This window comes from Mus caroli, unplaced genomic scaffold (genome assembly GCF_978045245.1).
Source record: "Mus caroli unplaced genomic scaffold, Mus_caroli_1 scaffold_6, whole genome shotgun sequence".
In the NCBI taxonomy this organism is placed as follows: Eukaryota; Metazoa; Chordata; class Mammalia; order Rodentia; family Muridae; genus Mus; species Mus caroli.
The window spans coordinates 53539161-53554017 of NW_028227261.1; the positions used below are offsets into that span (position 1 = coordinate 53539161).

A 14857-nucleotide genomic window follows, 5' to 3' on the forward strand; every position below is an offset into this window, starting at 1 on the left:
AAGCCCAGTTGCTAGTGAACTGAAGCTGCTCAGATCCCTTAACGGCATCTCAAGGTCTCCCTTTTTTTTAAGGTGTAAAACAATAGTTGACTTCTGAGATCAGTTTTAGGTCTAAAAAAAATGCTGTGATTCTGTGAGCCAGTCCTCTAATACAAACTAGGAATCTTTTCTTTAATCCCTTTGACATCACAAAGTACTTATGCAAATAATGATATTTTTCTAAGATTTAAAATGTCCATTGGGGAAAAAAATATCCATCGATAAAGGGTTCTTTTACCATTTCCCACAAAGGTGTCAGAAGACTAAAAGGACTAATATTTTTCAAATGCTTAAAGATAACATGGAGAAAAACACTTCAGGGAAAATACCATGCACAGATTTTTGTCTAGGATTTCAGTGATAAGATGTGGCTTCATACTTCAACCTCTAATTCTGCAATATGTATTAATTTAAATAAGAACTTTAAATCAAGGTTTAGCTTATGTCACTATGGCAAACATACATCACAGGGAGTTGCAGCCCCACTAGCATTTTCAATTACATTAGTGGATAATGTGGCTGAGGATTTCAGCTGCAGCGTGTTTAAAAAAAGCACATAGTCCAGGGCATACGTGACAGTTCATATTCATCTCCCTCTGCCTCTCCCACTAAACACTACTGTAAATCCTGGAAATGATGACATAGCCATTCAACAGAGACTCCGAACATTTGGAAGAGGCTGGTAGACTAGCTGATGGCCTCTGGCCACAGGAATGATACAGCAGTAAGATACAGGGGTATAAAGAGTCTTGACCCTAACCTAGCCATAGAAGGCAAGGGAGATTTGTCGTTCTTATGTCTAACTAGAGTCCAGCTAAAAACAACAGGTAGCCTTAAAGCACAGACATAGAGATCCTCTCACAACAAGCTCCAGAGCAGGGAATGTTCTTTATTCCTACAGCCTAACACCAACATCTTCCCTCACCTTTGCTGGGGAGGATCCCTCCACCCATCATGTGGCTGCCGTAGAATTCAGCTAAAAGTCCAGATGCACCACCAGGCAAAGCAGACAGATTGGAAGCCATTAGGGATTAGACTGTCACTAAAACTGTTGCCCCACAAAATGGGCAGAGGCCTGCATGTTAAACACAAAAAGAATAACTACCTGCTGTAATGTAAGATCTAAAAAGGACCTAGAGCCTTCTAAGATAATAGCAATAAAGGAGGAAGCAAGTCTAGTGTGCAGTTACAAACTGAATGGAAAAATGTAACGCCATATTTATGTCTCGCACAGAGAAAGGTTGTGCTTTACGGAAACTATGCAGCAAAGTTCCAGTAGATACCACTACTGGATAAGCAATCCCAGAAGAATTTCAAGTAAGAGGACCATCTGAATTGGGGCGTATAAAATAATTCCAGTTGAATTTTAAGAAATAAAGTAAAATGAGAAACCATAATAAAAGGATAGAAAAATCTAGGAAGAAGCAAGCAGATCTGAACAGATCAAACAGCATTTCGAACCATGAGAAAAGGAATCAGTTCAAGGAGCAACTTAATCAATAGATAAGACATCAACAAAGACAGGAATACCTACGGATTGCCTCTGAACAGCCGCCCAAAGAGCTTTCAAATATCTCTATTTAGAAGGTAATACAGAGGTGATAGATATGACAGATGAAAAGACAAGGTCCAAGAGGAACCTAGTAGAAACTTCACAGGCAGTAATAGAGCAGACTCGGGGTAAAAGAAGCTCAGGTATGCTATGCATTCTTATTAAGAAGTGTGGGAATCTTCTGATTAAATAGGCACTGAAAAGCCCAAGAAGAAACAGTGTAAACCAAAGCACAGGTGAGCATGCATAGTGAAACAGGAAAGCATCAGGGACAAAGAACAGCTCAATCACAGCCCAGGAGCCAACTTAGCAATAACAGTGGCTGGAAAACTGTGTCCTCGGAATAACGAGGAAAACAATTGTCAATTGGATTCTCCTCCCAGATAGTCTATGATTTAAGCACCAAGATACAAGATAATTTCAAATGAGCAAAAGAGATTTTTGTCATCTTAAGGAACATAAGTCCAAAGGAAGAAGAGAAATAGTACAATAAGCACAGATGATATGACTCAACTTAAGGAAACATTGACTGTAAAAATGGTCAAAAGACCCAATTATATAAAGATGACACGTAGTATAAAAATATGGTAGAACTACTTTGCTAAAGAATTTTGAAATATGAGGGGTAATCAAGATTACCAAGTTATGAGGCCCTAGAAAATACATGTGTTCATCTACTGTATCTAGTAAGACAAGATATGAAAGTGTGTATGGTAGTTTATACCTTTAATCTTAGAGCTTGGGAATAGAGAAGTAGAAAGATCAGGAGTTCAAGGCCACCCTCAGCTACATAGTGAGTTCAAATCCAATCTAAGTTACATGAGACCCTGACTTAAAAACAGCCCCCCCACACCAAAACAAAATGACAGTGTCTAAAAATCACTTTTAAAGTCACTAACAATATAAATGGGATATAAAATATTCAAATCAATAAAAACAGAGGACATAGAAACTGTAAACAAAAGTTTGGAAGGAAAGACAAATCATGGAGGGATGGAAGGAGAATGTCCTTCAGTGCCAGACACCACATCTCATCTCATCTAAAATGAGCATGCACAAGGGACATTGTGACAGATTAGTTTCCTTGGTATGTCTTCTCTGACATTAAATTAGTATGCAATTTCCTTAACTATTGCTTTATTATAAACATGCAAGGAAGAACGCAGATCAAAGTTTCTGTGAAAGGTGATGTAAATAAACTGTCATGCAAGGCATACCAGATGCTCCAGAGTTACAAGAATTCCTTAGAGCCTTGCTGATACTGTGATCTTCATAGTCCCCCATCCATTGGTTACTAGATATGGCTGCTCTAGAAGAGCATATGTGTGGATGTGGGACAATGGTCTCCTCTACAACCCCATCACTCCCTGAGGTTTGCAGCCACTGAAGGTCTTCTCCTAATAACATTCCCAGGAGCCGAGCCAGCAAGTTCTGCCCAGAGAAGGATTCAACACATCACACTGTCTACCAAACTCCTGCAAGGTTCTTACAATTCGTGCTCAAAGGAATCCAAGTGTCTGATAATCCACAACCCTCTGAGAGCGTTCCCCAAATGATGCAGCTTTGGGTTTCTTAGAAAGAGCAATAAGTTTCATGCTGATAATTAAAAAAAAAAAATACCAACATCCAAGCCTTTCTAAATCAATATCTGTTTCATTGTTTTCTAGCCAAAACCGGGTAAATAAAGTACTAACAGCAAACAGGAACTCTTTATTCTTCTCCATTTTAAATGTATTGTAAGTCAACACAAAAGTATCTTTCCCAAATGTAAATGCATGCTAACAGGACCTGTCATTATTAAATAGTGTCTCTACCTGGACAAATGACCCCAAGAACATAAAACTCTGTATGATATATTTCTTCTTCCTCAATCAAAACCCACACTACTAGGAAAGTAAACAAGCACACTGAAGCAGGTGACCTCTAAAGAAATTTAAAATCATCCATATTAGCAAAATATGCCAAGCTTGAAATAAAGTGAGAAGCCAATCAAATGAGGAAATACAAGTAGACAAGTGGCAAAATGATTCAGTTCACAACTGTATCAGGGAAATAGAAAGATGATGGATTTGTTTACATCCTGAATGGATCAATCATGTCATCTCAACAATTCAGTGCCTTTAATACTCACCTTTTTGGTAAATTTACAAGCCAGCATTGTTCTGTATAAAAACCAAAAGATAATAGAAACTAAAGTAAATAGCTCCTTACATGTCCTACAAGTATTGATTTGAAGAGCTGAAAAGGCCAATTTTACACCGAAAACAGACGTTTACATTAAAGAGATTTCTCCTTCCTGGGATGTCAGAAGATAAATGAGTTGCCCAGAGCCAAAATCACAACTAAATTTGCTTTACCTGCAATGAAATCATTGCCCTTCTTCACCTTCTTGGCAATGCATGTTCACAAAAATTCCAGGTCCTTCCTCCTCAGCTAATACACAAAACCATTGGGATCCCCAAATTGGGAGGGGGGACTTGAAAATTATTGCATAACAAGGGGGGGGGTTGGCAATAGAAAAGGAAATTATGATAGATCATAATTTACTAGAGTAAAACTGGGTGGTCTTTTATTCTTTTAATTACACATTTTTAACTTATTTCTCATGCATTTCTCACAGTATAGCCAGGAACTTGTAGCTGGAAAGTGCTATGCCTAAACGATGCATGTGGTTTACAGAACAGCTACATCTCATAAAAATCTAACATAGGAACTCACAGAATGCAGTTCTGTTTAGTAACATCATATGCATGTGATGTAAACCTAAGGTCTTTGCAATATATTTTTTTAAAGTCAGTCTTGCTTTAAAATCGCCACCCCAGGCATGCTGTGTCATGCGGAAGACGAGCACCTGATTGAGAACTAGTCTTCCCCACCTTCTTCTTTATATTTGGTCAGCACGGTGGTTACCTTGGACTCCGATTTTTACGTACAGAGTAGCACATGGAAGGTGGCGTGTAGGGAAAGAAGGAAACAGAACAGGGAAAGGAGACAGAGCAGAAGAAAAGTAAAGTGAGGGGCAGCGGGGCCTCCTGCTCCCCAGTCCTGGTGCTTCTCAAGGCAGCCCAGGCACCAGAGCTTGCCAAAAGTTCTGGGCAGAGCCTTGATTCTGCAGCGGCTTGGGGACCGAGCTACCTAGGTGTGCTGGAGCATCCTGCAGCCGCAGCGGGCAAACTCTGGGCAGTTGGTCTCCAGGCACAGGCAGCTCATTACTGCCCACTTGGGGGCTCCTCTCAGGGAATCCTTCTGCCTAGCCAAGTGCTTAGGCTCGTTCTGCTTCCCAGCTACTGGCCAAGAGGTCTACTGGCCGAGCGACAGAGACTGTGGGCACCCAAGGGAAGGGGCCCATGAGAGAACTGGTTCCCAGAGGAGACCTGGACGCGCCTAGGCTGCCATCCCGGCCGCCCAGCTCCAGAGACCGCAATCGGTGCAGCCACAGTGCGGGGCAGTGCAGAGGGAGGCGAGGCATCCTCAACCTCAAGCTGCGCTCCCGCGCCAGGATGCCCCGTGGGCGAACCTCGGAGATCCGAGGCGAGGCGAGAGCCCGAAACCTGGTCTCAGGATACCGCGGCTACCTAAGCCGGGCCACCAAACCCGCGCTAAGAAGCATGGGTGCCTCTCCTACCGCCGGACCCCGGACCGCTACAGACCGATCCCTGAGCCGCTGCTCCCCGGAGCCACTCGCTCCAGCACCGCACAGAATCAGGGATCTGGTCGCACTGACTGAATGCGGCAGCCACGGAGGCCACCACCTGTGAGCCACCGCAGCAAGGGCCTCTGGCCGCTCGCCTTTGGCTCCTTTCCTTTCCCTCCTACCTGGCTGAGCTCCCCGGTACTCCACGAGCGCGACCGCAGGGGACTTTTGCAGAAGATCCCTTACTGCCAGCAGGCGCTCGCCGCAGCCTCCCTCCACCGCGGCTGGAGGATTACGCGCAGCCCTGCGTGCCCATCAGCCGGTGCGGACGATCCCGGGTGGAACCTCAACTCGCCGGCCCCCACCCCCATTCATAATCCCCGCGGCCGTCTGCCACTACACGCCGCTCCCGCCCCCGCGCTCGTTCCCGCTCGCTGGCTCTGGGATGTGTCAGTAGCTCCCTGTTCATCTGCCACCCAGGCAGCACCAAGGGTTTCCGCACCTCTTGGCTACAAAAAAGGGGGATGCCCCCCGGGGGGGGGGGTGGGCGGGTGGAGAGAGCCTGGCTCATCACTCAAAGAGCCGGTGAGAGCACAGTAGCCCAGTGCTCTCCTGTTGCACAAAGGAGACTCCCTGAGGAATCAGCTCTGTGTTCCTAACCCAAAGGGTCACATCACTGCATGAGGAACTGGTTGAACAACACACCCTGGGAGAGGGTCCCACAACTTAGAAATTTATGTGACACAACAGCAGCAACAGGCTCAGGCACCTGGGAACCTGAACTACTGATCCTTCTCTAAAAAAACAGATGGGCGGAGTCCTGCCACTGTGTGTGTGTGTGTGTGTGTGTGTGTGTGTGTGTGTGTGTGTGTTCCTAGTTGTCCAGTCCTTTCAGTCGGGATGCAAGAGAAGGAAGCTGGCAAGAACAAGAGGAAGCTAGGGAAGGGGTGATTGTACCTTAAAGTACCAAACTAATTAGATACCAGAAAGACTTTTCATGGATACTTTAGTCTATTTTTCAATTCTTCCAATAACCTTCCGGGCATTTCACACGAAGCCCAGAGGTATGGTTAGGGTAGTTAGGACACTAACCTGCATCCCAGCAGTTTGTCATCTAATGGAAGAAACAGCCATATAACCCAAACCAGGCAGAACTATGAGCTATGAAACAGGTCACAGTTGCTCAAGTGAAGGCGATTTTCTTTGTGTGGGAAGGAGACAGGGTCAGGGAGTTAAAGTCTTTCTGAACTATGCATACTAAAGGGCACATAAAGGCTCACCAAGGAAGTGGCAAATAACTTTCCATATTTTCCCACTGACCCAAACTGTTCAGGACCAGGCCGGCATACCTGCACCATATGGATGGTGAGACACCGTCAGCTCCTGCTGTGCGCTGTTTTCTCCAACACCACCTGCCAGGGAACACCTAAATCTCCATCTGCAGCACTGCCAACTGTCCAGTGGCTGTTCTGCTTTTCTGGCTTTTTGCTTTGTATTATATGCCATCCACTGCATCCGTTACCTTGAAATTGAGCCCAAAGTTAATAACACCAAAGCAATGAGCCTCTGGGGGGAAGCCAACAAACCATGCAATGTCATGGTTCTGACACAGTCTCTTTTCTTCTGAACTACAGTGAGAATTAATTAGCAAGACTTATTAAGTATGAAGACATCATTGTCCAAAGACACAGTGGAAGGGAGCCTAAAATGTGATTTAATCTAAGAAAAAAATAGACTTGAGTGCGATGCTCCTCTGGATATTAAAATTTTGAAAAAGTCAATAGCTACTAAGTCTTTCAAGGTTATCCCCTCTTCTTCAGAAAAAAAAAAAAATCAGTCCAAACCATTCTTGTTGCAAAGAAAAAAAAAATTAAATAGACTATAATCTGATGGTGACATCACATATCTATACGATTTTCCTGCCTCTTCCTGGAATTTATATATTCTAAAAGAGAATGAAGAAATATTTAAATACAATTTTTGTCAAAGGTATACGGATTTTACTCATTAATGCCGAAGAATTTGCAAAGGTTGGCAAGAGCAGTTGCATTTGGCCAGAAGTTGCATGGAAAAGTCCCGAGGAGAGGCAGCATGGACTAACCAACGGGACAGCAGAAGATTCGAGCAAAACCAGCCATGGTGCCAAGAAAGGAAGGACGAAATGCAAAAACTGTCTCTCAAACGCTGGAATAGATGCAGAAGTAAGACAAAAAGGAAGGAAGGAAGGAAGGAAGGAAGGAAGGAAGGAAGGAAGGAAGGAAGGAAGGAAGGAAGGAAGGGGGATGCAGACAGGGGTGCTTGGTTTCCAAGGAACATAGGAAAGGCCTCAAGGAAACATCAAAACTTACCAATGGGAAACTAAGAAGTGTTCCACAGAGGCGGTACAGTTCTGACTGGCTTTTATAGGAGCAGGAATCTTAAATGGAGAGGAAGATAGGAAAGCAGGCTGAAGGAGAGAATGTGGAAAGGGACAACTAATATGAAAGGCCTGTGAAAAGCCATATAGGAGTCCACTACTGTGGAGCTTGAGAGAGGGTGCGGGGTCGGGGGGACAACGTTTGAATGGAGTCACCGTATGATAGAGTAAACAATTCCCCCAACAGCACATCTTATACCAACAAGCAAAACCTGAAAAGAATGAATTCTAGCTTGTTGAGTCATAGATGCCCCTCCTCAAACACAAAGATAACAAGATAACATAGGCTATTTCTCTCCACATGATATCTCTGTAACCTGGTGGTAAGGCCCTATTGATAAAGACCCAACTTACTATGTCATCAAAAATAGGGAAATAGAGCTGGTGCCTAACTAGAAGCTCCACTCATTCTGAGGAGCTAGAAGGTACGTTACACACTACTAGAGGGAGAAAAGAACCATCATTTTGACCTAACTACAAGTCCTGCAATCTACAACAGTGGCCTGTTTGCAAGAGCTACTGACGCAATCGTGACATGAATGTTATGAAGATAACCAAACACTTTGTGGTTGAACTTAAGGCTCACTCCATGAGATATAACTCATGCTTAACATTGTTGAAGTGGTCAAGACCCTGAGACTAGATAGCTCATGGGCCTAGATGAAAACTGAATACTATTATTCTGCTAGGGAAAGATAGCCGTATAATGAATCCTAAAGAAATATTGCTGTACCCATAGAAAAGAGTTCAGCCCTAATCAAAGAAGCCTCTTCTTGCAGGGGATGCTAACTAACAAAGATCTACAACTGAGCAATGTGCTGAGATAGAGTTTGGAACAGTCAGCACTAAATGGAATATCTTTTTTCAAATGGTTCTCCTCAGGTCCCAGAGACTTCTATAGAAGAGGTGGCAAAAAGATGGTAAGAGCCGGGATGCTGGATGACTAAGGAAGTCATGTCTGGAAGACACTACTACATGACTGACAGGTATATGAACTCACAGACCTTGACAGCATGCACAAGACCTGTACAAGTTAAAACCAGCAAAGGCCCAGAATTGGGGGAGGGGAAAAGAGAATATTCAACTGTTACAATGGAATGACACTGGGTATATCAACCACACTCCAGGGAAGGCCCCACACCCAGGATCAGTTAGCCAACACAAAACTTTCTCTCTCTCTCTCTCTCTCTCTCTCTCTCTCTCTCTCTCTCTCTCTCTCTCTGTGTGTGTGTGTGTGTGTGTGTGTGTGTGTGTGTGAAAGCACTGAAGAAATAAAGTAGTATGGAGACCTAATTTTCCCATTAATTTATTTATTTATTCACTTTACATCCAGATCACCCCCCTCTCCCAGTCCTCCACCTCACACAGTCCATGGTGTCCCCATCCTCCCTTCTCCTCTGAGAGTGGAGGCCCTCCTTGGATATCAGGCTACCCAGGCACATCATGCTACAATCCACAGACCAAAAGAAGCTAAACAAGAAGGAAGGCTCAAGCAAGTCTGCTTTGAATCACTAAAAAAGGGGGAATAAAATAGTTATAGGAGGGAGGGAACTTGGTGAGAGAGGGGATGAAAGGGAAATGAGGGGTGCTCAGTGTCATATTTTTAATTACATTAAAAATTATCCAACGGGACAATTCCTAATATTTTATTTTTAATTAATAAGATCTAAAGTTCTCAGGGAACAATGTTCTCTTATTTTCAGCAGTGTGTACAAAGTATTTTGTTCTTTTTAAAAGCAAGCTATAATATTTGTGTACGGAACTTCTTGTAATATAGATGTTTAGGTAATGTGTAAGAGACATCAAAACCTTGCATGATTATCTGTCTCTCAAATAAAAACTCACTCAGGCGAGACATGAAGAGGATGGAATGAGATGATATAAAGAAGAGGAGGAGGAGGAGGAGGAGGAGAAGGAGAAAAGGAGGAGGAGGAAGAGGAGGAGGAGGAAGAGGAGGACACCATCGCATAAATGAAAATAATATTAGAAAAATCACAAAAGGTATGAGGCAGAAACTATAGATATGTAAGTGGCTAAAATTGAATAAAAATAAATAGAAACGGTTTCTAAATGATGTGAAAAGGTTGACTTCTTTTGTAGAAATACAATGCAGAGCCACAGCATAGGTGACTAACATCTATGAAAACAAACTTTATTGGTAAACCAGTAAGAAGGGCTTTCATTCTTGAAATTGCAGGGGAAAGACTTGAGCCTACAGAATACAAACAAACCCCATGTGTGCTGTGGATAGTCCTGGTGCTGTTTGCATTTTGATGCTAATTCTGCTCTCCCAGGAGTGGCTGTGGAGGAGTGAATCATGTACATAGGTGACTTCTTGTGAACCTTTTCCCCATCTTACCTGGTAAAATAAAGGCTTGAGCCGGTGATTGGCCAGTGGAAGGGAAGGTGGGACTGAAAAGTTTGGGGGAGAAGGAGGAGAGGGGAGAGAGAGGAGGAAAGGAAAGGTGGAGGAAGAATAGGACGATCCAGATTCCAGGGTTTAAATGGCCACAGGTAGCTATGAATATCATATAAGGGATGAATAATTACAGGACAATTTGTCTTATCTAAGTGGGCAATTATATCATTATCAATTGGCTCTGAAATTATTGTGTGGGCATCTTGTGAATTGACAATTTATTGATATATAAATCTGACTGATTAATTATGAGCTTCAAGAGTTTTGATTTACTGGGTTAAGGGGATTTGTGACAACTAGCTGCAATGGGTAGATGGCTGAGGAGGAACAAGCAGCCCTGAGTCAGGCGAACTGGAGCTGGGAAGACTGCCGACTGGGACTAGCCAAGGGGTGGTGAGACCATGGGGGCAGGGAGTAGCTGGGAATAGTGCAGGATGGTACCATCTTTAAAAAATATTTCCAGCAACACATTTTAATTATTATTTAATAATTATTATTTAATAAATTATTGAGTTTTTTCAGATTCTTTTCATTTTTATCATGTAAGTTATAAGATAGAAATGATTTTTCTTTTCAAATAAAATTTGAACAAAAAGGAAACATCCTAAAACTAAAAGGAGAAAAGGCCAAGTGTGAGGAAATAAGTCAAGTCAATTTTCTTCAAAGCAACATTCAGAGCCCAGTGTTTTGAAAATAAGGCTATCTAAGGAAAGACCACAGAACTCAAGGGAGCCAGGCCAGGCCAGGTTTCTCATCAGTTGTAAAGAACCAGTTTAAAATATCAGAAGTCAAAGACTAGTTCCTGCAAATGAAAGAATAAATCTGGGGAAATTTTCTCTGAAGGATTCTGATAAACAGCGAATATACATCTTACTCCAAGAAGAAGAACATAAAATCTGGGAAGAATATGGTGTGTTGCTTTCAGAGAATGGAAATGGCACAAATCACAAACTCAGAAGGAAATAAAAAAGGTGCTTACATTTAGATCACTGGCTTACTCAACAAGATTTGTTGATATTGACAGTGTCATTTAAGACTGACGTCCAACCCAGATAGAGCTATCTCTTGTGAGACTATGCCGGGGCCTAGCAAACACAGAAGTAGATGCTTACAGTCAGCTATTGGATGGATCACAGGGCCCCCAATGGAGGAGCTAGAGAAAATACCCAAGGAACTAAAGGGATCTGCAATCCTATAGGTGGAACAACAATATGAACTAACCAGTACCCCCTCCCCCCCCCCCAGAGCTCGTGTCTCTAGCTGCATATGAATCAGAAAATGGCCTAGTCGGCCATCAGTGGAAAGAGAGGCCCATTGGTAGTGCAAACTTTATATGCCTCAGTACAGGGGAACGCCAGGGCCAAGAAGTGGGAGTGGGTGGGTGGGGGAGTGGGTGGGGGAGCCTGTGGGGGACTTTTGGGATAGCATTGGAAATATAAATGAAATAAATACCCAATTAAAAAAAAAGTTCAACCACAAAAAAAAAAAAAAGACTGATGTCCAAGTGGTAGACTAAGCATCTGTGACATAAGGTAACCCCAAGAAATTTAATTTTAAACAAAGCACTATATGGATAAAATGCAGTGTAGAGAATGCATATAAGTTCTCATCTCTTGTTACTAATGGTTGTAGCTAAAATAAGAGCACTTGACTATTATATAAAGATATGAAGGAAAGACAAAAATCACATGATCAGCATCATTTGATGCTGAGAAAGCATTTGACAAAATCCAACACCCCTTCATGATAAAAGTCATGGAAAGATCAGGAATTCAAGGCCCATACCTAAACATAATAAAAGCAATATACAGCAAACCAGTAGCCAACCTCAAAGTAAATGGAGAGAAGCTGGAAGCAATCCCACTAAAATCAGGGACTAGACAAGGATGCCCACTTTCTCCCTACCTATTCAATATAGTACTTAAAGTCCTACCCAGAGCAATTGAGCAACAAAAGGACATCAAGGGGATACAAATTGGAAATGAAGAAGTCAAAGTAGTACTATTTGCAGATGATATGATAGTATATATAAGTGACCTTAAAAATTCCACCAGAGAACTCCTAAACCTGATAAACAGCTTCAGCGCAGTAGCTGAATACAAAATTAACTCAAACAAATCAATGACCTTTCTCTACACAAAGGATAAAAAGGATGAAAAAGAAATTAGGGAAACAACACCTTTCACAATAGTCACAAATAATATAAAATACCTTGGTGTGACTCTAACTAAGGAAGTGAAAGATCTGTATGATAAGAACTTCAAGTCTCTGAAGAAAGATTAAAGAAGATCTCAGAAGATGGAAAGATCTCCCATGCTCATGGATTGGCAGGATTAATATAGTAAAAATGGCTATCCTGCCAAAAGCAATCTACAGATTCAATGCAATCCCCATCAAAATTCCAACCCAATTCTTCATTGAGTTAGAAAGGGCAATTCGCAAATTCATCTGGAATAACAAAAAGCCTAGGATAGCAAAAACTATTCTCAACAATAAAAGACCCTCTGGGGGAATCATCATGCCTGACCTAAAGCTTTACTACAGAGCAATTGTGATAAAAACTGCATTGTACTGGCACAGCGACAGACGACTGGTAGATCAATGGAATAGAATTGAAGACCCAATAATGAACCCACACACCTATGGTCACCTGATCTTTGACAAGTGAGCTAAAACCATCTAGTGGAGAAAAGGCAGCATTTTCAATAAATGGTGCTGGCATTGAATCGACAAATGGGACCTCATAAAATTGCAAAGCTTCTGTAGGGCAAAAGATCCTGTCAATAAATCAAAAAGGCCACCAACAGATTGGGAAAGAATTTTTACCAATCCTAAATCTGATAGGGGACTAATATCCAATATATACAAAGAGTTCAAGAAGCTGAACTCCAGAAATTCAAATAACCCCATTAAAAATTGGGTACAGAGCTAAACAAAGAATTCTCAACCGAGGAATACCGAAGGGCTGAGAAGCACTTGAAAAAATATTCAACATCCTGAATCATCGGGGAAATGCAAATCAAAACAACTCTGAGATTACACCTCACACCAGTCAGAATGGCTAGGATCAAAAATTCAGGTGACAGCAGATGCTGGCGAGGATGTGGAGAAAGAGGAACACTCCTCCATTGCTGGTGGGATTGCAAGCTTGTACAACCACTCTGGAAATCAGTCTGGCGGTTCCTCAGAAAACTGGACATAGTACTACCACCGGTAGATCCAGCCATACCTTTCCTTGGCATATACTCAGAAGATGTTCCAACTGGTAATAAGGACACATGCTCCACTATGTTCATAGCAGCCCTATTTATAATAGCCAGAAGCTGGAAAGAACCCAGATGTCCCTCAACAGAGGAATGGATACAGAAATTGTGGTACATTTACACAATGGAGTACTACTCAGCTATTAAAAACCAATGAATTTTATGAAACTCTTGGGCAAATGGATGTATCTGGAGGGCATTATCCTGAGTGAGCTAACCCAATCACAAAAGAAGTCACTTGATATGCACTCACTCTAAGTGGATATTAGCCCAGAAACCTAGAATACCCAAGCTACAACTTCCAAAACACAAGAAAATCAAGAAGGAAGACCAACTCGTGGATATTTCATTCCTCCCTAGACTAGGGAATAAAATATCCATGGAAGGAGTTGCAGAGACAAAGTTTAGAGCTAAGACGAAAGGATGGACCATCCAGAGACTGCTTCACCCTGGGGTTCATCCCATAATCAGCCACCAAACGCAGACTCCATTGCATATGCCAGTAAGATTTTGCTGAAAGGACCCTGATATAGCTGTCTCCTGTGAAGCTTTGCCAGGGCCTGGCAAATACAGAAGTGGATGCTCACAGTCATCTATAGGATGGAACAAGGGCCCCCAATATAGGAGCTAGAGAAAGTACCCAAGAGCTGAAGGGGTCTGCAACCCTATAGGTGGAACAACAATATGAACTAACCAGTAACCCCAGAACTCGTGTCTCTACCTGCATATATAGCAGAAGATAGCCTAGTTGGCCATCATTGGGAAGAGAGGCCCCTTGGTCTAGCAAACTTTATATGTCCCAGTACAGGGGAATGCCAGGGCCAAGAAGTGGGAGTGAGTGAGAGCAGGGAGGTGAGGAGGGTATAGGGGAATTTTGGGATAGCATTTGAAATATAAATGAAGAAAATATCCAATAAAAGAAAAAGGAAAACAAAAGATATGAAGGTACCCACTAGAAAGCAAATCTACACTTCAAAACACACTTTTCTAAATATACTGTGTATATACATTATGTAGCAAAGGATGTCCATATATATTAAAATGTTGAGACAAACATTTATCGTTTGGTGATTAGTTTTAAGGTTTGTTCTTTGGTGTTGTTTGTTTGTTTGTTTTAAAATATTTTTAAAGGATCATTAACCTGCATTTTAAAAACTCAATGATCCACATGAGGGTTACATAGGAAGATTCAATTTGCAGAAAAAAATCAACGTTTTACACAAACCACAACTCCACATATATAGGGTAAAAGAAATAGCAACAGTAAGGCAGAAGCTATAGGAGACAAGTCAGATTAAAAAGTATTACTGTGTGAGATACAATAATAGTGGATAGTGTATGTAGATGGTAATAGTGTATGTAAATCTAGTGCAGAACCCACAGGGAAGGCATGCCAGCAGTGAATGTCTGTGAATCAGTGCACAGGGAGAGAGCTTACAGAGCAGTGATTACGGGAGACAGAGCTGAAAGAGGAGACCAAAGCCAGGAGAATCCTTTTCATGTCTCGAGTATAATCACATTCAATGCCTCAAAA

General features: G+C 42.2%; 1 protein-coding gene across 1 annotated transcript in view; it reads right to left on the reverse strand.

Annotated features, from left to right (window-relative positions):
• Positions 1–5506, reverse strand: part of Pde4b (phosphodiesterase 4B) — a 553986-nt gene extending 548480 nt beyond the window's left edge. Inside the window, exon 1 of the mRNA XM_021159265.3 lies at positions 5408–5506. The gene's annotated coding sequence lies outside the window, so the exon portion shown is untranslated. The remainder of the gene's footprint in view (positions 1–5407) is intronic.
• Positions 5507–14857: the final 9351 nt, after the last annotated feature.